Genomic DNA, 24,011 nt, shown 5'->3' with positions numbered 1-24,011 from the left:
TAACGGGCTAATATAATATAATATCTTTAATCTATTGTAGCGTCTATAATCATAATCTATAATAACATACACACATATATATATATATATATATATATATATATATATATATATATATATAATTGAAGACATTTGACTTTTGATTTGTTTCATAATATTTTGCTACATAAGATTTTGTGACATTATTTGTCTAAGTTTTTTTTTTTTTTTTTTTTTGAGAAAAAGATAAAGGCACTTTATTACGGAAAATCAAACTGAAAAACATTATCCAAGTCTGGTAGTAGTTCTTCTAATCACACATCAGTATCTGCAGTTGAAACTGCTCTTCGAATGAGGGCATGAGCTAATCTATTACCCTTGCGCTTAACATGTAAAAAACTACAAGAAACAGCAGAGGACAAAAATCTAATGTCATCTATAACATGATTGTACATAGTTCGTACTGGTCTAGTCCCATTTATTGCCTGAATAACTCGCAATAAATCACCTTCAATCACCATTTGTTGAATCCTGATTTCGTTGGCAAAACTAATTGCTCTACGCGCAGCTAAGGCCTCCACCAAATCCATAGAGCCCGGATACCTCACTTTCTGACTCAAGGCAGCGATGATCTATCCCTCCCAATCTCAAATGACCACACCAATTCCTGCACTAACCTGATCAGCAAACATAGCACCATCAAAATTAATTTTATAAAGACCCGGATCAGGCGGTTTCCACCGTAAATCCTCGCTTTGATCAGCTATCTGACGAGTTTACATTTGCACATCCCGAAATTCATGAAGGAGCTCTGAAGCTCGCTGGACAACTTCATCAACCTGCCATGTGGTTTGCCCCACACGCTGTTGACACCCTATTTTACAACCCACATTTAACCTCACATGGAGGGTAAAAGGGTAATTTTGCCTTGGAAATATGCATCTTGATTCTGGTCATTATATCCTTAATCTAATTTCACCAAAATGATCTTGATGTTGTAACGATCAAATCGACTGGTTATAAGCCCTAATCGGACCACCAGATTGAAAGTTATCATCAAATCAAGTTTTAATGGCTGAGATGTACTATCACAAATTGAGTCCGACTATATGTGATTATGAACAATTGATTTGAATTGGTTATAAGTATAATCAATTTGAGATCAATAATGTGTCATAATTTGATTGGTTAGGACTACATTTTATGGTAGGGTTGCACACACCTAATTAATTAGATAGTTAGACATTAATTATTCAATGAGTAATTTGTGCAATTATCTTTTAATTAGGGTAAATTTAGAACTAATTTGGTTTGAAATGGGAGTGATTGGAGCCTATTAATGTTAATTGGAAACTAATTTGGGACCTATTAATGATAATTGTGTTGAAACCATTTTCTAACAAATGACTTCTGCTCACTATTTCATCGATATCTCTTAGAATATTTTGAATCTATGAATGGGGTTAATTTTCCCAGAAACTAGACATCTGGGGCTTCAATTTGAGCACAAGAACAAGACAATTCCAATCAGAATTGAGCCAGATATGATTTTTCGAAGTTGGCTTTACAGGCTGTTACAGCAGCTACGGAAAAACCGAATTTTGGCTTGCTCCTCACTCCCACCAATCTCTACATTTAATGCACCAGATTTTCCCAAAGGCTAAAATGAGGTTTAGGTTCATGATTCTTTCCCAACCCTCATTAAATGGCCTTTCATTCATATTTTCTCAACCACTACTATATAAACCCCCCCTCTCCTCCATTCTATGACACACAAAAAACCCTTTCTCTTCTCCTCTCTTGAGTTCTAGGAAGTTGAATAGTTTTGTCATATCTTGGTCTTCTTGAGACTTAAGGTATTGAGTGAGACTCACTCTTCCTCTCCTAACTCTTCTTTTCCTCCACCCTTAGGACCTCCCTTAAGAGTCTCTTCATTCACCATATGGATCTTGTATGAAGGTATAATCCTTTTCTCTAATTGTTTTTTTGTGTTGCCATGATGAGAGTTTAAGATTAAAGCATGATAGTAATCATTTAAATTCTCTTGAATGTTGGCCACCATAGTCTAGAAGACCGGTTTCACCGGGCAAAGTGGGTGCCTAATACCTTCCCACCTTGTAACTTAGCTTCCGAACTTAGATCAAGGGTTAGTAGATCAAATACTTATCCATGTAATTTTCAATTTTTAGATTGTAACTAGGAAACAAAGCCATGTACTTTATCTTAGAGTATATCTAGGACCAAAGCCATGTACTTTTCCTATGATCAATGTAAATTCAATTGAAAATTAATAAAATGAGGAATTTTTCAATTTTGGTTTTCTTATTTTTTCAATAATTAAATAAGTGGCGACTCCATTGTAAAACCCTTAATCTAAAAGGGAAAATATAACTAGTCGAACCTCCATTTTGAGAGGCAATAATACGACTCCACCCATTCACGTGGGTTTGGCCCAACACATATAAAACGGGCCGAGGGCCTGGTCTCTCACAGATGCATCTTGTTATGCCGATCCCAGATGCTCCATGCAACGATAGCAAACCGAGCAAACAAATCAGAAGAATCATGTAAACAGAGGAATTGAACAATGTCTGCAAAGGTAGAAAACTTATTAGTTTGAAGAAAATCAAAACGCACATCAGTTTGCCAGATAGCCCGTGCAATCTCACAATACCACAAGGCATGAATACTATCTTCAAGGCGAACACTACATACATCACATCAACCTTCAGACACCACCTAGCGCTTATGCAGATTGAGTTTTCTGGGCAAGGAATTTCGAACTGCTCTCCACATGAAATGCCTAACTTTATTAGGTACCCCGAGCTTCCAAATGCCATTCCATAGCCTCTTCCCTACCTCCATATCCGATAGGCTAGCTTGCTCTTGTCGCTGAAACATAGATAGCATCTGATAAGCACTTTTAACCGTATGCTCCCCATCAGGTGACAGAGGCCAAATCAGAGCACCAGCAACTCCAAACGGGCTAACAGGGACACTTTTAATAGCAGCAACTTCCCACGGATAAAAATGCTGATCAATAAGATTCTCTTTCCAAATTGTAGAACCTGGGAGGAACAAATCACTAACCATTTGCAATGAAAGATCCTGCTGCGGTGAAATAACTCTACCACCTCCTTTAGAAGGCAGCCAACTATGCCGCCATATATCAATATTCCGCCCATCGCCCACTCTCCACCGTGCACCCCTCAAGACCCCCTCTCTAGCTTGTAAAATACTTTTCCAAGCAAAGGAGCAACGAGGAGTTACCTTCGCATCAAAGATATTGCCTGAGGGAAAATATTTAGCCCGTAAAACCTTAAAAGCTAGAGAATATCTCACATGAAAAAGTTTCCAAACTTGCTTACCCAACATAGCATCATTGAACACTTTCAAGTCTTGAAAACCCATACCACCCACCGATTTTTAAGAGCAAAGCGTTTCCCATTTAACCCAATGGATTTTATTGGAATACTACAAACAACCCCACCAAAATTTTTGAATCATCGCTTCTATATCCTTAAGAAGGCCAATGGGAAGCTGAAAAACACTCATAGAATACGTCGGGATAGATTGAATTACAGCTTTAATCATCACTTCCTTGCCCGCTTGGGAAAGTAATTTCTCCTTCCAACCTTGCATCTTAGACCAAATACGCTTCTTAATCCAGATAAAACAAGCTTTCTTTTGTCACCCCACAAAAGAAGGAAGCCCCAAATATTTTTCATAAATTCTAATAACTGGTACTCCCAACAAAACTTGTAACTCACCTTGTATCTCTTCAGAAGTATTATGACTAAAGAAAACCATAGTTTATTAGAATTAACTTGTTGCCCCGAAGCCGCTTCATACCAAGCAAGGATATTTTGAATTTTTTCACAGTCAGAAGAGGTTGCTCTACAAAACAACAAACAGTCGTCGGCAAAAAAGAGATGGGTTATTTTTGGCCCTGACCTACAAATAGAATAACCACGAATATCCCCAGCTCTAGCAGCTTGAGTCAGAAGAGCATTCAAACCTTCCGCACAAAATAGAAACAGAAAAGGAGATAGAGGATCCCCTTGCCGTAAACCCCTTGAAGGATGGATAAGGCCCTTAGGCTCACCATTCACCATAATCGAGTAGGATACTGTTGTAATGCATTACATAATCATAGCCACCCAAGTATCCTGAAAGCCCATTTTCAATAAAATTTTCTCCAAAAAAATCCATTCCATCCTATCATAAGCCTTACTCATATCAAGCTTTAAGGCCATAAAACCTGTATTACCTGAACACTGAGTTTTCATATAATGAAGGGATTTAAAAGCAATCAAAATATTATCAGTAATAACTTTGTCAGCCACAAAAGCACTTTGAGCCTCCAATATAATAGAATTCAAAATAGGCTTAAGCCTATTCACAATGACTTTACTCAAGATTTTATAGATAACATTACATAGACTGATAGGCCTAAACTGAGCAACGGTTTCAGGATTTTTAACCTTAGGAATCAAAGTAATAAATATATGATTTATTGACTTTAAAATTGTACCTGAGTTAAGACCAGAAAGCACTACTTCGAACACCTCCATTCCAATATCAGGCCAAAATGTTTGAAAGAAGAGAGGAGGCATTCCATTCGGACCTGGGGCTTTCAAAGGAGCAATTTGTTTAATTGCCACATCAACCTCTTCTTGAACATACGGCTTTGTAAGATCAGCATTCATAGTTTCATTGACCACAGGTTGAACTCCCTCCAAGACTCTTTCTAATTCTGATGGACATGAAGTAGTAAACAATTAAGTGAGGGAAAAGTGAGAGAAAGAGAGAGAGAGATAGAGTTTAAAAGATAAATAGTGTTTATGTGGGATTTTGGGTCTACGAGGGAGAGTGAAAGAGTTGGGATTTTGGGTCTCTGAAGAGTTAGAGAGAGATATAGTGAATGAGATAGAGAGATATCTTTTGGCAAAAATGAAAAGGTGCTAAAATGAAAAGCAAAAAAAAAAAAAAAAAAAAAAAATAGAGGGAAGAGGCGGGGAGTTAGAAGGCCTATAGCGGTGGTCCAACCCGCCGTCATGACTAAGAAAAAACGCCTCAAAAAGGAGTCCCTATTGCAGTGGTCATACAAATGCCGCTACAGCTCTCATATTGCGGCGTTTTTCTCCACTACCGCTATAGTATATGCGCAAAATGGTATATTTATTGCGGCTGATTTTTGGAGCACCACTATATCTAAGTTACCGTCGCTAAAACATATATATTGCGGGGGTTTTATGTCCTGCCGCTGTAGGACACCGCAAAAGACTATACTTATAACGACGGTTCCAAAAAACGCCGCAATAGACCATATGTACAGTGGTGGTCCCAAAAAACGCCACAATAGGCTACATATAGTGGTGGTTTTTGCACCCGCTGCAAAAAAACCGCTGCAATAGTTCATATTTCTTGTAGTGATGTGTGTCTATATATGTATATGTAATGCTTTTTTTTACGTTTATTTTTATGTTATTCAAACATGTACATTATTATCATGTCCAGTGCATGTGAAATAAATAAATAAATATATGTGTGTGTGTTTGTGTGTGTGCATAATGTGTATGCGAATTTTTTCATGTCCATTTCATAAATATCTAGTTCATGCTAAAATCAAATGCTATGTTTAAGGAAAATTATCAAATTATGTTATCAATAATATTGAATATAATCAAATGTTTAAATTATCAATAATTAACATATTAAATTATCAATCAAATGTTTAAATTCCAAAACTGAGAGAAGAGATAGAAAGGAGGTTTTAATATGCTTCAATCTACCATCCATGGCGGCACTTTGTGGTTTTGGACTGGCCGGGTGGTATAGGGGTGTAGTCTTTTGTGCTTAGAATGGTTTTGATTGATTGATTTAAAAAAAAAAAAAAAAAACATTTTCCAGAATATGGTGGTGATGGAGAAAGTGAAAATTTTTGTTTGGAGCGTTTGGAAGAAAATAAAGATATATGAATAGTGTATTTGGCAGACGCCATCAATTCTTCTAATCTCTATAACGGCTTCAATTAGCAGTATTAAAATAAGTTTTGATGGAGGTTTGCACCTTCTTATGATTAATGATTGAATGAATATAGTTATAATAAGTATTTTAATAAGATAGTTACGTCAAATCCAATTGTAGTCTCCACCATGTCACAAGCTAAAATTTTGTTGGGTCATTTTTTTTGTCACATTCAATGGTATATTGTGTAACTTTAATTAGTAACTCTATAAATTTATCATTTATTTTACTTTATTTTTAATCTCAAGACTATAATAGCATCCTGATGGAAGGTTATGCGAAATTTGATTGTATGCCTGCATGCTAACTTATTTAATGTGAGATTGTGATTGGGTTAGATAAGTATGTTATGTTTTTGTCCATGGATCTTGAAAATGTCAAGGAGGATCAACATGATAACTGATGTCAACGTAGGGAAGTGGAGAAACGTTGATAATTAATGTTTATGTATAACAATATAAGTTATTATTATTTTTTAAAATAGCATGAACCTATGCTATAAACTATTATTAATTTGTATTTTAAAGTTCTAAACATATGTTTCTTGTTTCAATTATGTGTTCATAATATAGTCATATTTAGTAGTTGGATTGTGGATTTTGTTTTGGCTCCTAGTGTCCAAAACAAGAAAACTGAATGAACATAAGTTCCCATACCATATACATTAACAACCACCTCAAATTTTATCTTCTTGATTAAAAAGAGTGATAATGGTTTATTAAGAATCACTTATTTGTCCAATTCATTTTTTATTTTTATTTTTATTTTTTGCTAAGGTTTGTGCCCAATAGACTTTCTAATTAAAAAAATGCAAAAGGAACTATAAGTTTTGTTATATAAAACTTACAAACTAATATGATAATAAATTTAAAGTTGTTTATTTAATGTGGCAATAAATGTAAAACCGTCCATTTGGCTTGAACTTTTTATCATAGATTTCAAAAAAATTCCTATTTCATCTGATGTGATTAAAAGCTTTGATTGTTTTTACTTTTTAAGCTGAAGACATTTAGAGCTCAAGCAAAACAAATGAGTAATCTAATATAATATCTATAATCTACCATCTAATATATATATATATATATATATATATATAAATCGAAGCCTATGAAGCTTCCACAATTTTTCATGTCAGCACAATATTTAAATAAAATTATCATTTTATTTAAATAAAATTATTTTTGTTTAGTCAAAACTTAACAAAGAGTGAAGCTCTATCGTTCTAACAAGTCCAACTTAAACTTAAACTCAAACTCATCATTATCATTAATATTTAAATAAAATTATCTTTTTATTTAAATAAAATTATTTTTGTTTAGTTCAAACTTAATAAAGAGTGAAACTCTATCTCTCTAACAAGTTCAACTTAAATTCAAATTCAAACTCATCATCATCATTTTTTTTTTTAAATTATTTTTGTTTAATCTAAACTTAACAAGGAGTGAAACTCTATCTCTCTAACAAGTTCAACTTAAACTCAAATTCAAACTTAAACCAAAGCCTTTGACTTTTTGTTGACCTCTCCAGAACTTGCCATATCATTATTATTTTTTTAAAACAAAATTATTTGAAATTTTTACACCTCATTATAATTTATTTTATTGTTTAATTTCTTCAACTGGGTTGGAAAAAAAAAATAACAACTTAAAAATACAAACATAAATTGTATCAATCCAAAGTAAAGTTCTAAAGAACACAAAATTTCATCAAAAAAAGAAAAATACACCAACTAACCGTGTATATATGTGTACATTCTCCACTTAAAAGGAGTCCAAGTAAAAAATCAAATACCTTAAAATTCTTGAACTCTACATTAATACCGTGTATGTATCAAACATTTTTTTTTTTGGAGGGGGGATATATACAAATGAAGAGTGTATATAATCAGGTTTTTTACTAAAGATGTAATTAAAAATTGGATGCTACTTCAAAAACCACTTTTTTTAAACCCTAAGATTGAAAGGGTAAAAACAAACCAACTTCAAAATCTGAATCTTATCATTAAACAAATTGGAAGAGTTTAAAAAAAAAAAATTATGTATATATAATAATTGAACTTTTCGAATACTAAAAGATCATAATATATTAGAACTTTGGGAGACTAATTGCTTGGTGGAGAAATTATTGGCACTAGCATAGACGGCTCTTAGTGGTGACAACTTGATTGGTGAGGAAGAAAAAGAAGTCGCATTATATATATAATTTCGATCACAAGTCTTAACAACAAGCTATTATCCTAGGGTAAACTTGGCGCTAGGTTCAACCCACTAGTAGATTGTTTCATCTAAAGAATTCCATTTTTTTTAACTGCTGACTTTTTGATTAATTTTTTGTAACATTTAATTTTCTTGTAGATTTTAACAATTATAGCAATGGATTATTGTTTTGAGGGTGGAATATCTTTCTTTTATATTTCTCTATGTGTAGTTACATATTTTTTATATATATTTTGTTTCAATAATTTGTAGGCACCGAATTTTCTAATTCTTTAGTTTCATCTGAATTTTTGGGTTTATTTTTTGCATTATATGAAATTGTCTAGCATATTTCAACGGCATCTTTCTAATAAATTTCTCTTATGTGTGTAATGACTATAGTCATATATATTTTTTCCATTGTTTCAATAATTCTAGGTTTAGAATCTTCTAAATTTTTAAAATTATTTTTTTGGCATTTTAGAAGTTTTAATATCTGACTTTTTCCATTAGTTTTAGCAATATCTGAACATGTTTGGTAGATTTGAACAACTATACCATGGGTAATTCTTTTGAAGATAACTAATATTTTTCTATTGTGTAGCCATATATATTTTGTTTTGTTTCAATAATTCCAAGGCAATGAAACTTCTGATTCATGAATTTTTTAAGTTTTGATTTCTTCATCAAATTGTAACACAAATTCAAGTCAGATAAGAGCAATTTATGCAATTGTATAGTTTCATAATCAATTTAAATTCCCTTGCATTACACAAGTTAGCGGCTAGTTATCTATAATATATATATATATATATATATATATATATATATATATATATATATATATATATATAATAGGGTCATGTTAACAGATAGGGGTGGCAATTCGTGTTCGCGTGTCGGGTTCATGTCGTGTCAAGTCATAAGTATTCGACTGCATAGGTCAACACTAACCCGACATGTTTATTAAACGGGTCAAGATTCCTCAACTCTAACACGACCCATTTATTAAACGGGTCAGTCGTGTCGACCTATTTATCAGATTTTATCAAAATGAAAAATAAAAATTAATGAAAAAACAAACAAATAAATATTTTTAATATAAAATTCAGAACTAACGAGTAACTGCATCACAAATAATCATTCAAAATTAAAGCATATCCCAATATCACAAATAATCAATCACAATATGTCAAAGAATATAAATCACAACAACTAATAGGTTTATATACCTAGAGTTTGAAGGGTATATTGGTAAAATATCATTTAATTATACGGGTCAGACAGGTCAAACGGGTTCTATGTGTTCAACATTAACCCAACCCATTTATTAAACGGGTTAGTCGTGTCAACCCGAATATAACACGAACCCGTTAAGCCTCAACCCATAACCTGCTAATTTCGTGTCGTGTCGTGTTGGGTTCGCGGGTCGTGTCAAATTTTGCCACCCTTATTAACAGATGCCCTTAGAGCAATTATAAATAAACCATTTTAGAAAAGTTTTTTTTATCACTTATGGAAAATTGAAAAGGCTGTCAAAATATTAATTGCTTTTTCTCTTTTCTCATAAAAAATTTTCCTAAAATAATTCACTAATAAATGTTCTTAGGGCATTCATTAATATTTCCTAATATAAAATAGAAAACATTTGACTTTTGATTGATTTGATAATAATTTACCACATAAATCTTTGCACATTATATTTCATTCAATATTTAAATCCTTCATTAGAAACTTTACCCATCATATTTTATTTTGATGGTAACTATTCAGTATATAGTTATAATAAATTCCTAATTGTAGAGTATTTAATTCCATTTTCAACCACAATTATAATAAATCCAAAATAATGACTATCATAATTATCAAAATTTATATTTAGACAAAATAAAAAATTATATTATATTAAATATTTCTTGTACATTGCACTGATTGTAGACTAGTATATATTATAAAAGTTGGATATCAAAACTGATGGTTGCACAAAATAATGACAAGTGTCCATTTGTACTATATATAACATTGAACAAAGTTTTGCTCCCAACCTTGGGCTCCAACCACCAATAGAAAGATGATATTTGTCATTATCATGTACATTGCACATGACATGGTACATGTTATTTTCCTACTAGTGGTTGGAGGCTTGGAGCCCAAAGCTTCAAATATGTTTGGGGCCAAACCTTATACAGTTATACTATAACAATAACATGTGCCATCTTTTGTAAAAGTAAAGTAAAGATGCATACATGAGTAAGATTAAAATGACTTCTCTAACCTTCATTAACTACACTTAGTCATTATCCATTAATTCCCCTTTAAAAATACTTACAAAATTTATATGGTGTCATAAACTCCTAAATAAACATGCATTTAAATGTCCACTACCATAAAAGTTTTTACTATTCATTTGGGTTACTACTTTAGAGTAATTTTACAATTTAACTATATTTTTCTCCCTATTTGTTACTTTTTGTATTTTAGGTAACCACTTTCCTTTTCACCAACATCAAATTTCCTATCCCCAAATATAGGTCACCATTGTAGCTTAAATGGGTATGAGTATGAGTATGTTGATGGGTATATTGATGTGGAAGGTTTTGGGGTGTTTGGTTACCTATTATAGATAATCTACTACCAATACTCTAAAAAGCATGAATGCATAAAAATGAACATAGAGATTTTTGTTTTTGGAGGAAACATAGAGATATATAATTAGGAACATTAAGATGTGAGTTTAATAAGGTTTTAATTCTCATATAAATCATTAATGAGTGAACATTTATGGTAAAAAAATTAACCTACATAATTAATGTGGAAATAAATTACAAATACTATTCCTTTTTGCTTTTACTTTATTAAAATAATCTTAACATTTAATGAAAGTTGAAACACAAAAAAATGCATTTATTGCTTTTTGTTTAGATTTTTCCAATACTTATTTTCCCACATTTCCACTTGCTTTATGGATTTATACTTTCTCTCAAGAAAACCTTGTAGTGACTAAGGATCATAAGGAGGAGGCAAGGTGCATGGGGTTAAATCACTGGGAGACTTAACCATGAATTTCTCCCATGTACCCTTTAGCTAGGCAAGCCATCATTTCTGAACGTAGCTCAACCGCTCTTCGAGGTACAGATGGTTTGAATTTCAAGAGCTTTGCGTATTCATTTAACAAATGAAACATGTAGTCATATACGTAGTCCATCTTTAGATCCTCCTATATGAAGTTACTTGCTGCTTCTCCTATGGCTTGAGCCTGCTAAGTTTACAAAAATCATAACAGTTGAAAATATAATAAATGATTTTGTTAAAATGAATTTAAATTAGTGAAAAAAGCAAAAGCATTTTCAAAAAACTTAAAAGGTAAAAATAGGGGTATACAAATCCTCTGTACCATTTTTTGTATTCCACTAATCTAACTTGTCATGTATTTGATTTTTTTCCCCACAGTAAGCTTCGACTGTTTTATAAGGAAGATAAGCAAATGCATAACAAGTTGTGCTTGATAGAATATAAATTGAAACACAAAAAGTAGTATCGAGAATTTGTATTCATTATAGAACTTTATATTCTTTCATTAGGAATTTATTGCATTTGTATACAGAATTACATATTAATATAATGTAGTAAGATTAATAAAAGGTTTAAACATGAAATAAAAATAAATTTCTATTAAAAACATATACATTTGTCCTCAAAAAAATCATATTATATATAATAAAAGTTGGGATTATACGCCATGGTTGCGCCAAGTGGCGGTACCAAATTGCAGAAACTAATTTTTCTTAGATTTTTAGATTTTAAGAAAAAATATATAAGTTTTCTTCAACTATAATTTCTAAGTGGATATCATTTTTCTTCAACTATAATTTCTAAGTGGATAAAAATCTCAATTTGATTAAGATAAGGAAGGATAAAGTTCTATTTAATTAATATTGCTTGACAGGATAAAATTCAATTCAATTAATATTGCTTCACATGGTGCTAAAAATCGTGCTTAATTTGTTCTTTTCTTTAGTTTATTTTGTCTAAGGTTGCAACGTAGTGTTTAGAATTTTAAAACAAATTGGACAAATCTTAATCATGTGAATAGCACCATCTTGTAATCAAATTTCACATAGTGTTAGGACATATGTGATTGGATGTTAAGAACATATGTCAACATTTTATGTATTGGCTAATCTTTTAACAAAACACACTTTACTTGTAATTGGGTAGATCTAGGATGTGTTTAATACTTCAAGGAATAAGAGTTCAAGTCCAAGTATTGAAACTATGCAAATCTGTCCAAGAATCAAGTAATGAAGTGCTGGATTTTAAAACTCGACAGCTAGTATCTATCGAGGTTTAAAAGCTGTTGAAGCTCGTGGCTCGACAGCTAGCTCGATAGATGGCTATCTATCGAGGTTTATGAAACTCAGTTTTTTTGGACTGTTTTTCATCCAATCCATGAGTATGTGTTTGAGCTTTCTTTTCTCACAACTCTAAATGTATATAAGTTTATTTTAAGGGCATATCAGGTTGTACAGCCAAGAGCACAATTGCACAAGAGCATAATTCCTCAAGTATAACTGTAAACCTAGTTTGCCTTAGTTCTTGAGAAGCTGCCGTGTTTGTACACTGTAGAGTTTTGTGACCAAGCAACTTTGTGATCTTCATCAGTTGATGAATAGAAAAACTTTGCAGCCAACCTCCTTCTCAAGTTGGTGATCAAGTCGCATACTGGGATCCGTGCATCTTTTGGTTAGTCACGTACTGGGAGTTGTGCAATAGAAGGAGAGATTGTCACTACAGAACAAGTCCAATTGGGTATTGGGGAAATAGTTCAATTGTAGGTTGGTATAAGGTATTAGGATTCCTTTACTTGTAACCGCTTGTTTTGATAATAGTGGATTCTCGGGAGTGGTGACGTTAAAATCACCCGGTAGGGTTTTTGCCGTGTAAGTTTTCCTCATTCGTAAACAAATCACTGTGTCGAATTTAATTTTCGCTACATTTAGTTATTTGGTGATTTATTTGTGCTGCCATGCTCATTGCATGTAATTGAACCTAATTAATTCACTTGGCTAATTAATTGGTTAATTAATCATAAGGGGTCAATACATTTTTGGCCTATCAAGTTGTATCAGAGCAGGCACACTCTGATTAGGGTTTAATTTTTGCTGTGAGATCCATTGACCCCTGTTTATCATGGATAGAGGGCAGTCACTTATTGTACCTCATTTATTTGATAGAACTAACTATGCATACTGGAAAGTACGCATGAGAGCTTTCTTGCAATCCTTAGATGAGAAGGTGTGGCAAGCTGTGGAGATAGGCTAGACCAAGCCAAAGGAAGCACCAACCAAATGGGATGATGCAAAGATCAAGGCGGCTAACTTCAACAGTAGAGCATTGAATGCCTTATTCAGTGCGGTCACTAATGAGGAGTTCAAGAAGATCTCCTCCACTGAAACTGCAAAGGAGGCGTGAACCATTCTCTAGACAACCTATGAAGGAACCAATGCTGTCAAGGATTCGAAGCTTCAGAGGCTCACAAATAGTTTCCAAGAAATCAAGGTGGAAGAGGATGAGTCATTTGATAAGTTCTATGCCAGGCTCAAGGACATAGTGAACTCAACATTTAATCTTGGAGAAACCATTCTAGAACCCAAGATTGTGAGAAAAGTGCTCTGATCTCCGCCCGAGAGATTTCATGCCAAGATCATCGCTTTGACAGAAATTGTTGGAAATCTACAAACCTGTGAGTTGGGTTTGTCTAGGCTCGGGAAGTCAAGCAAGAGCAAGAGCATGGCACTAAAGGCAAGAGCAGTGACACTGATGGGTCTTCTGATAATGAAGATTCTAAAATGAATTCTTACATCACTCGGCAGTTCAAAAAGTTCATAAAGAATGTCAATGCAAAGGGTTTCGACAAGGACCGTAGGCAATCAATTTCTAAAATCCATTGAATTCCTTATTAGTGAGGAGTTCAATGGCCTCTCATCAATGGATTTTAGAAATGCTTTCATCTTGACTTTCTAGTAGGCATAGTTGTTCCCATCAAAGTGAGGTGGGATCACAAGAGAGTGACCGTGTTCCATGACAACAGGGGTCAAGGATCAACTCTTAGATCAAAAGATCTAAACACTAGAGCTAACCTGCTCTGATACCACTTGTACGTTTTTAGACCCTTTAAAACACCAGTTGTTTAACTTAGTTTTTTTAGCCAAGTGATTACTTAGATAAATTATTCAAATCTAGGTTAACACATTCAAATTATATCATTTAAAGAGTGCGGAAAAGTAAATAACGCACGATATGATAACCTAGGAAAACAAAACCGGTAAAAAACTTGGGGAGGATTTAACCTAACTATCTTCAAGGTAAAACAGATCCACTATGAAAGAATTGAAGTTTTACAAAAGGTCTTAGATCACTAACATTCTAATGCTACCTCGAGTAGAAACTTACTACTACGACCACGTGACAGCTTCGAGTCTACGGACTACTTCTTTCGCAGATCCACAGCATCCACAAGTACACCCACTTGTATTTTTCTTTAAGCTTTTGAAATAGTAACTGGAGAGATCACCAAGTTCTCGATATCAATCTTGATCTTGATAACCCTAAGTATGTATGAAGGTAAACACCTCTAAATCTCACAAGTGATTCACACATACAACATAACAACAACCTTTAAAACGTGGCTAGAGTTTTTCTTTTTATATGAGACATAAAACCTAAAGCCCTACACATCAAACGGGCTTGGACTGAGTTGGAAAATTCTGCAGAAAAACAATCTGCACAAGCTTCGATCGATCGAGTCTAATTTTCGATCGATCGAGCCTTGCAGATTTAGTCCAATAAATCCTGCAGTACACTCAATTCCAACTTTACAATAAACACACTTTGAGCAGCCTAAAACTAGACTCTAAGTTTTGATCATGGTTTGCCAACATTACACATTAAAGTTCTAATACATTTAGATCCTAAATTCTTAGAACCTAACAGTATGTATTTGTATACTATGGTTTTTTTTTTATTATAATCAAATTGAATAGGTTTTTGTTTAATTATTATAACATTTTTTTACTTCTCAATTCTTATCATATCTCAATGCTAATGATGTTATTTATTTCTCAATTCTCATCATATCTTGAAAGTTATTTTCAATTATCAATGCAAACTTATTCCCAAGGTTTTAACTTTTAGTTTTTTTATTAAAAAAAATGTTGAAGGTTTTGTGTATATATAAATCCTCTTGTTTCTTTTGTAGGGTGAAACTCGCCCAAGTTTTGGTGTCTCTTCCCTATCTTTCAAAGACAAAAATTAAATTATTATGTGAGTTTCTCCACTTTCAATTTTCAAAGTTTAGTAATTTGGATTTTTTTTACTATTGAATTAAGGTTACCACCTAAATATGCTTTCAATTATATTTTTGGATTGTTTATAATTATTGAATTCAAGATTTTTGCATTTACATATGCAATGGTGAGAACTTAACCTTTAAAGCTTAAACTCCCTGAACACTTTTTTTTTCCCTCAGAAAAAGAAAAGAAAAAGAGTTATATAGTTATTTTTCATCTTCCATTACTAGACTTATATTTGATTTTTTTAATATTATATATAAACCTTAGTCTTACACAATATGCATTCATTAAGAAAAGAAAAGAAAAAGAGTTATATAGTTATCTATCATCTTCCATTACTAGACTTATATTTGATATTTTTATTATTATATAAAATCCTTAGTTATACACAATATGCATTCATTATATAACCCAGTGTAAAAGATTACTTTATTTTCATTATTTAATTTTAATTAAATTAATAAAAAATTTCATCAGTCTACATATTATTCTTGATTAAGCCGTACATCGCACAAGCATAATTTTAGTTATATATATTAGAAAAATAATGTCAAAAATTGTTAGGTTTTAAAAGCTAATTTGACATAATATTATCAGATTAATCAAAAGTCAAATGATTTTGATAGTATATCATCATAGATTTTTCAATCTAACCAACTTGCTGGAGTTGAGAAATCTCAACCCAAGGATGATAGATTTAAAACCAACCCAACCAACTTGTAAGAATTCAAATTGGGTTGTGTGTTGTTGAGTTTGCATCATTTCGTTGAGCCTAATTAAAAAAATAATGTTTCATTCAACTATGCAACTCCATTATTTAATAAATAATTGTACCTTGTATACTTATGACTAATATTCCAATGTCATCAAACAAAGTCCCAAAATAGCAAAATAAATTAAAGTAATCAATTTAGCCTAAGTCTCATAATTCACAATAAATCAAACGAGCAATTTTAAATTACATATTTATATTTAAAAATAAAATCTAATAGTGTAGGCTGGGTAAGTTACTTAGATTGAAAATTTTATCAACATGATTCCCGCACAACTCGAGTTCGGAAAAAGAAAAAGAAAACAAATCAAGTTATCAACCCATGTAAAAAAAATCAGATCGTTGGGTTAGATCGGTCCATTGGAATGGTGGATGCACAACCCTTAGTGAAAACATTTTTGAAAATGAGAGAGAGAGAGAGAGAGAGAGAGAGAGACCTTTTGTGTGTGATTGTTGCCCCATATTTCACAACGAACTTTAGAGAGGTGCACTTGATATTGTCCCTAATGGGCCAGTAGTGCTCCAATGACACCATTCCTCTAATGAAGAAATCATAATAAAGAGGCCTTATGAGCAATGCCATTGAGTCACATGCTAAAATATACTTATCACTTACAAACCATGCCCATCCCTCTCATAAATCTTATATCTGACACAAAACACACTTTTCTCAATTAAAAAGAGGAAAAAAGAGAATAGTTGAAATGGAAATAAAATAGCTCTTTGTTTTTGTTTTTATAACTACCTGTGAGTGCATTGATCTTCTAAATTTGATTGTTTGTAACCTTGTTCAGATTCTTGCACCCAGTCCTGAAATCAGAGTGCATCAAGTATTTTTTGCAACATATATTTGTAGGAGAAGATCAACATCTGTGAGTAAACAAGAAGAATGTATATTAACTTGTGTACATATATATAGGTGAATGTTCCAGTCATCTTTGACTGAGACATTGCACTTCAAAAAAGTCATATCTAGTTGGAGCCACACTTGGATTCCCTCTCCAATAAGCATAGGCTACTCTATCCTTCCATTTGGTTCTTGTGTTGCCTTGTTTTATGCCATCCAACACACTTTTCCATGGCTTTATATTTATCTCAGCCCTAACAAAATTAAGTCATACCTATGTAAAATTTCTCCCCAAAAATTGCCCTCTTAAATTATCTCATTCTCTTTACCACTTGGTATATTATTAGGTTCAAGAAATAACATTTAAACCATGAAATGAAGATGATCATACTTCAAACTCGACTATTGGCAATCGAAAGGTAAGCACGATTGATTAACGTACCAGCCCCAAAAAGACCAATCAGGAAACACAATATCCAAACTCGACCAATCCGAACAGTAACGAAAGTTGTTAGATGGGACAACAGGTCGATCATCACAATCAAACATGAGTTCCAAGTCAGGCAATCTCCCCGGGTACAACCTTAGCAGCTGCAAAACTAAGCTGAACATGTGTCTTGTCTGTATCGACTCCCTATATTTCTCTACGCAGGCCTTACCTTTCTTTATTCCTGGGTGCTTCCAGGGCCGTAGATCTTCGTGGATCCAACGGAAGTACGATGGGCATGTTCTGTTTGATGATGATTGATAGTGACGTTATTACAAGGTGACGGCACATTAAGAAGCTGACGGAAGTTCACCTGTTACATACTGAATGCACGTTAAGAAGCTGACGGCGATACGCTATCCGTCAACTACTGTCATTGACACCCCTTTAGCATTCATGGCCATGCCCCTTACGCAGCAACATTAAGCTGACGGATCACGTGGACGAGTCAGGGGTGACGACCTTGGCTGTAAGGTCTTTGGCTGATGTCCTTGGCTGACGGACCACGTTGGCGTACGTAAGCTGACGACAGTATAGGAGTTACACGTGGGCTGACGACCTTGGCAGGTGAAGGCTGAAGGAATAACCCAACTTTCATTTTTAGCCTATCTTGACCTCTGCTTATGTGAGCATAAGGAAAGTTCTTGCGCTACGCGTTCGACTTAGTTAATAAGATTCCTATAAGGAAAGGGCTCAATACAATAGGCAAAGATCCGCGAATTGCTCTCTTAAAAAGGAAAGTGCTTCTTCACCAAGGCGCATATTTCGGCCACACACCACTATATATACCCCAAGACCCTCATGACCCAAAGGTACGCACAATTACCTCAACTCTGGCACTCTAGGGTTGTTTAAAGATTCTAACTTGATCGTCGGAGGGTCTTTGGCCGGCACCACACCGGTGCTCTCTGCCAACCACCTACTTTTTTTTCTTCGCAGGTGTTGCTTCAAATCGGTGAAGTACTAGCAGCTTACTGGTGATCTTTTGGGCATCATCAATGATGATATTGGATGGTCAGGATTGTGTGTTGTTGCGGGGTAGTAGATTTTTTGGGCAGGTCTGTTTTTTGTTTCCTTTTGTGCATTTCAGTTGGAATTCCTGCTCTTTTGGTGATTTTTCTGTTGATGATCTTTGGATTGTTTTGTCGCTGTAAGTAGTACCTGAAAATATAGACTGCAAAGCACATATAAATATGATGATAATTTTATTATTAAAATCTTATAAACTGTGGTAACAATGAATATGATTAATACGAGATCAACAATATAAATATATTAATGAATTATTATTACTATTTCTATTAGTTGTGCTATTATTCCTGATCTAAACTCTTTCTTTAAGGCAGGTGTAATGTGAAATACTAGTATTAAAATGAGTCTTGTAACTGAAATAATTAGGAGGTGTTTGGTAAGGAATTTTAAACAACGGTTTTCAGTATTTAAATAACATTATACATATTTCTACATATTTTTTCACTCACATATTTTCAAAAAATATAAATAACATTACTAAACACCTCCTTAGTATCTTCTGGGTTTTTAATAGATATGTCCGGCTTTCAATCCCTTTCTCCTCTAAACTATAAAATTATCAAATAGTGATAGAAATCATGACCCTCACCTACCGATTTGATAATGATCTACAAAAAAATCAATCAGTGCTAAGATGGCAACTGACAGGGATGAGAACGTATAGCACACGAAGGACAATTGGGCCGTGGTCTAAGGGTTGGAAATTTTTGAATTTAATGCAAGGGGCGCATATCACTTTTAAATGTTGACAATGCAAGCCCGTTGAATAGGCTTGAACCCAATAAAGAAGATGACCTCGTTAGAGAACAAGTTTCATGATGTAGAGTAAGTCTTCTTCCACAACAATTTTCACAATTTTGACCACAATTTGTTTATGTAGCGAGATGTAAGTGGTGGAAAAAATGGTGAGTCCACAATTTCATCACTTACAAGTCGCTATGTGGACAAGTGGCAAAATTGTGGAAATAGTTGTGACACTAGACTTATTTCTTGGCACATAATATGTTATATATCTCATATTATATCATATAATAAAACTTAAGTTTTAAAAGTCATGGTTCTCTATCCATGAATTACCCCCATAAACATCATAAATAAATATTTGAAATGCCTTTTTGTGATTGATGACGCATTAATTTGTAAGCTCAATGTAGAAAAACTTGTAGTACTCGAAGCACTACTCGATTGAAATTCTATTCCAACTAAAACTCTAGTAGCAAAAATTTCAAGAAATTTAAAATAAAATTTTTATTTATTTGTGTGGGGAGTAAAAGGACCCAAGTGGGCATTTGGGCCTTTGGGCTCTAGCAAGGAGGGCCGATCTGTTCTTGAGCTTAGGATTTGTTAGCACTGCGAATCGGCCCATACGCCGAGGGTCCGAGGACACATCCGAGGGTGAGTTTCTCCTCGGACAGACCCAAGAGAACACGGAGATTCACTACGAAGGTCAAGGCAGAATTCCGGAAAGACTGTTGGTTAAAAGGGGGAAACCCTGAACCTTCTAGATACACCGGTGTTAGAAAAATATCAAGAGCAAAGGCTGCCACCTCCACATTAAAGACTCTGCACCTACCTCCCTAGCCGCATTAATGGGGAAGTGACCCCTGAACAGTAGAACTGAAACTTCTGGTCACTATTCAAATGCACTAAGAGAAGAAATATCTAGAGGGGAGGGGGTTTGAGTAACACGTGGATAAAGCATCAGAAAAAGAAGTATTTAAGGAGGGTCTGTAACTAAGAAAAGAAAGAAAGAATTGTAATCTTTAAGAAAGAAAGAGAAATAATATAACAGTAGTCCTCGGCTCACGTCCGAGGAGTTCCATCTGCAATTATCATTCATTATTTACAAGTGTTTGCACACCATAACCTGTTATTAAGTTCTCAGTACTTCTAATCTAGATTTCAAGCCCATACTCTACAAATTTCATTGTTTAAGGCTCATTGGGCCTGAGCCCATAATAATCTTTGGGTCCAGGTGCAATTGTGCACTTACAATTTGATAATTGATCTTATGTGTAGTAACAATAAATATGATTAATACAGGATCAACAATATAAAAAATAATAATGAACTAAACTAAGAATTTATAAATTATTATTATCATTACTACTAGTTATGCTATTATTAATGATCTAAACTCTTTCTTTCTTTCTTCAGAGGATCTAAACTCTTTCTTTAGGCAGGTGTATTGTGTACCTACACAATTCGTTATTAATTAAAGTGAAATATTAGTATTAAAAATCATGCGAAGATTCAATAGGTTAATTTTCCGGTGGGTTGTTGTTGTGGATTAGTTTGACTCTTTTGGCAGTATAAATTGAAATTGGTGCAAAAAGAGTTGTGCTTGGTTGGGTTAATGAAGAGTATAATAGTAATATATAACATGCTTATCTTATAATGGACTGCAGGACTCTTATCAACTAAATTCCTCAAGTAAAGATGAGTCATTATTTTCATGAAGCTAACAAGTGTACTGATGCTATGGCCAGAAGAGGTGGTGGTTCTGATCAGGACTTTATGCTTTTTGATAGCTCACCTGTGAACTTATGTATATTGTTGTATTATGATAACTTGGGGTTGTACTATGAAAGGATTATCCTCTGAATTTTGATGTCTTTGTTTCTGTTTAGTTTATGAAAGTTCGATGTTTACCAAAAAAAAAAGTATTTTTTGGTGTTTCCAATGGAACAATCCAAAGTTCAAATCTCTCTCTCCTAAACTATATAATTATCAAAAAGTAATAGAAATCATGAACCACTCCCTCGCGGCCTCACCTACTATCTTGATTTTGATCTTAAAAAAAATCACAGTACTGCTAAGATGACAAGGATGAGAACGTATAGCACACGAAGGGCTATTGGGCCATGGTCTAGGAGTTAGAAAATTCTGAATGCGACGCAAGGGGAGCATATCACTTTCAAATTTTGACAATGCAAGCCCATTGAATAGGCTTAAAGCCCAAGAAAATGACCTAAATTAGGGAACAAGTTTCCTAACGCATGATATGCTATATATCTCATATAATAATAATAGAATTTGAGTTTTAGAAGTCATGGTTCTCTCTACCCATGAAATACCCCTAAACCTCATCATTTAAGAATGTGATAGTTTTTTCAAGTTCCTATAAATTGAAATGGAAAATGATAAAAGTATGACAAGCTTTACTATATAAAACTTATAAACTAATGTGATAATAAATGTAATTAGTGGGCTCCAATCATCTCATAAATGGATATACACCACTATTAGTTTCTTTAAGACCTTTTCCACTCTCCTCGTGTGTGTTTTAAAAATATTTTATTAGTATTTAAAAAAAAAAATTGCCTCTTTATGATTGATGATGCATTAGTTTTTAAGCTCAATGTAGTAAAACTTGTAGTACTTCAAGGCACTGCTTGATTGAAATTTATTCCAACTATAACTCTAGCACCAAAAATTTCAAAATTGTAAAATTAAAAATTTTATTTATTTGATAATCAGTCTTATCATATTAGAACTTAGACACTAAATTCAATAATAATAGTAAAATGCTTTATTTCTTTTACATATATATTTTCAATAAATCCATGCATGAAACGAGAATACTTTAGTTAATCTAAAATCTTAGTAGACGAAATCATAGCAAAAAAAAAAAACTAAATTTGAGAAAATAAAATCCAACTTCAAGATTAATTTCTTTTTAAAAAAAATTATTTGCCTAAGTTCGAAGGTTGGATTCAAAGCTTTTGTGGGAATAGTCTCAAATAAAAATTTTAGGGATCTTAGAATTTGGAAACTTTAATGGAATTGTTTTTAAGATGAAGAAAATAAGCACAAGGATCGTAGTCTTGCTCGTAAGCAATACAGGATAAAAATACCCCTAAAAAACAAAAACAAGAAGAAAAAGCAATATTGTAGGCTTGTTTAACTTTTTCGTAATTCCATTGCAAGTTTTTTTGTTACCCAAATAGAATGGTATTGGTAGGTCGACTGTGTAGTCTGTGTGTAAGTTCAGTTGCTATATGGCTGATTACAAAATACTAAGGATTAAAGAATATATAAGAACAAAGACTTACAATATCAATCCAGCCTAGAAATACCAAAGCACTGACAAGGAGAAAGAAGAAGAAGACCAGGCTAGCTGTTGCAACTTTCTTCTTCACTGGTAGCCAACAAGTACCACTGTGATAGAACATATTGAGTTCGTTTCTCATTATTTCTTTTCATGGTGCTTTTGTTGGCTATGCATGTTACCTATTGGTATAGTTGGTCTGCTGGACTTGTGGAATTTTCTTTCTTGAAAAAGACTTTCGGAAATTTTCCAGCCTACTACTTCACCATATACAGTCTAATCTAATCTAATCTAATCCAAAATTATTGTTGACAAAACAGGGGATGAAAATTATTGAAGCATCCAGAGATTTTTCATCCAAAAAAGCTAGTCCACAGAACTGACCTTCAATTGTTAGTCTCTTTCTTATACCCACTTGTTATGTGTGATTTGTGTATGAAATCGAAACTCCTCTCTAGCTATGTCTTGTAGTACCCCTTGCAAGTTTCCATCAATATAAGAACTCTTTTTGGGCTTCAGCCTAAGTGAGGACAAGATTGGCAAGTCTAGTACACTCCATTTAATGTGTTCATATCACTTGCTAGTCCAAAATTATCCCTCACAGCTCATTAAGTAGTTGACTATTCTTACGCAGTCTAGTCTTTTTTGGTGTTAAGTTGCCCCTAATTGAAGGGCCGAAATCAATGTTATTTTACTTTTCAACAAACAAGCCAATTACTCTCCCCAACACCACAACTATGGGTGTGTTTGGATATTATTTATTGCTGAAAACTAAAAACTGAAAACATTGTAACAAAATAATTTTTAAATGTGTGAATAGTACCGTGAGACCTAGTTTTGAAATTGTTTTAAAGGAAAAGGGTACTTGTGGATCCCGTGAACAGTGCACGGGACCCACTGAAAAATGAAACGCAGACGCATGGAATGCGCAAAACGCGCTATCGAAATATGCACTATGACTGAAGTAGCAATCATATGTAAAAAGGTCAATTCCAATAGGGCTGGTGCATTGGGTATTTGATAAAAGGGTGATTACAGTAAACTTACTTGTAATTTAACTGAATTCCCGTTACATATATGTGATTTGAAAGTTGATACTTTACTTACCTAAGGATTCCCATGTAACCCACATTTGTTAAAAATTTGGCTATAAACTTGGTTTTGGCATTGGCTATAACTTCAACTAAAAAATTAACAGGACTACTTATTTTGAAAATTCAATCGTCGGATTGTAAGTTCTTTATATCCTTAAAACGCATGTTGAAA

At 33.4% G+C, this 24,011-nt stretch overlaps 2 pseudogenes; both read right to left on the bottom strand.

Moving 5' to 3' along the window:
- Positions 1-239: 239 nt before the first annotated feature.
- LOC142640236 (uncharacterized) lies at positions 240-1,921 on the bottom strand (annotated as a pseudogene).
- Positions 1,922-11,108: 9,187 nt separating this feature from the next.
- Positions 11,109-22,900, bottom strand: LOC142641347 (uncharacterized; annotated as a pseudogene).
- Positions 22,901-24,011: the final 1,111 nt, after the last annotated feature.

This window comes from Castanea sativa, chromosome 6 (genome assembly GCF_040712315.1).
Source record: "Castanea sativa cultivar Marrone di Chiusa Pesio chromosome 6, ASM4071231v1".
Classification (NCBI taxonomy): domain Eukaryota; kingdom Viridiplantae; phylum Streptophyta; class Magnoliopsida; order Fagales; family Fagaceae; genus Castanea; species Castanea sativa.
This window is presented reverse-complemented; position numbering and strand designations above follow the sequence as displayed.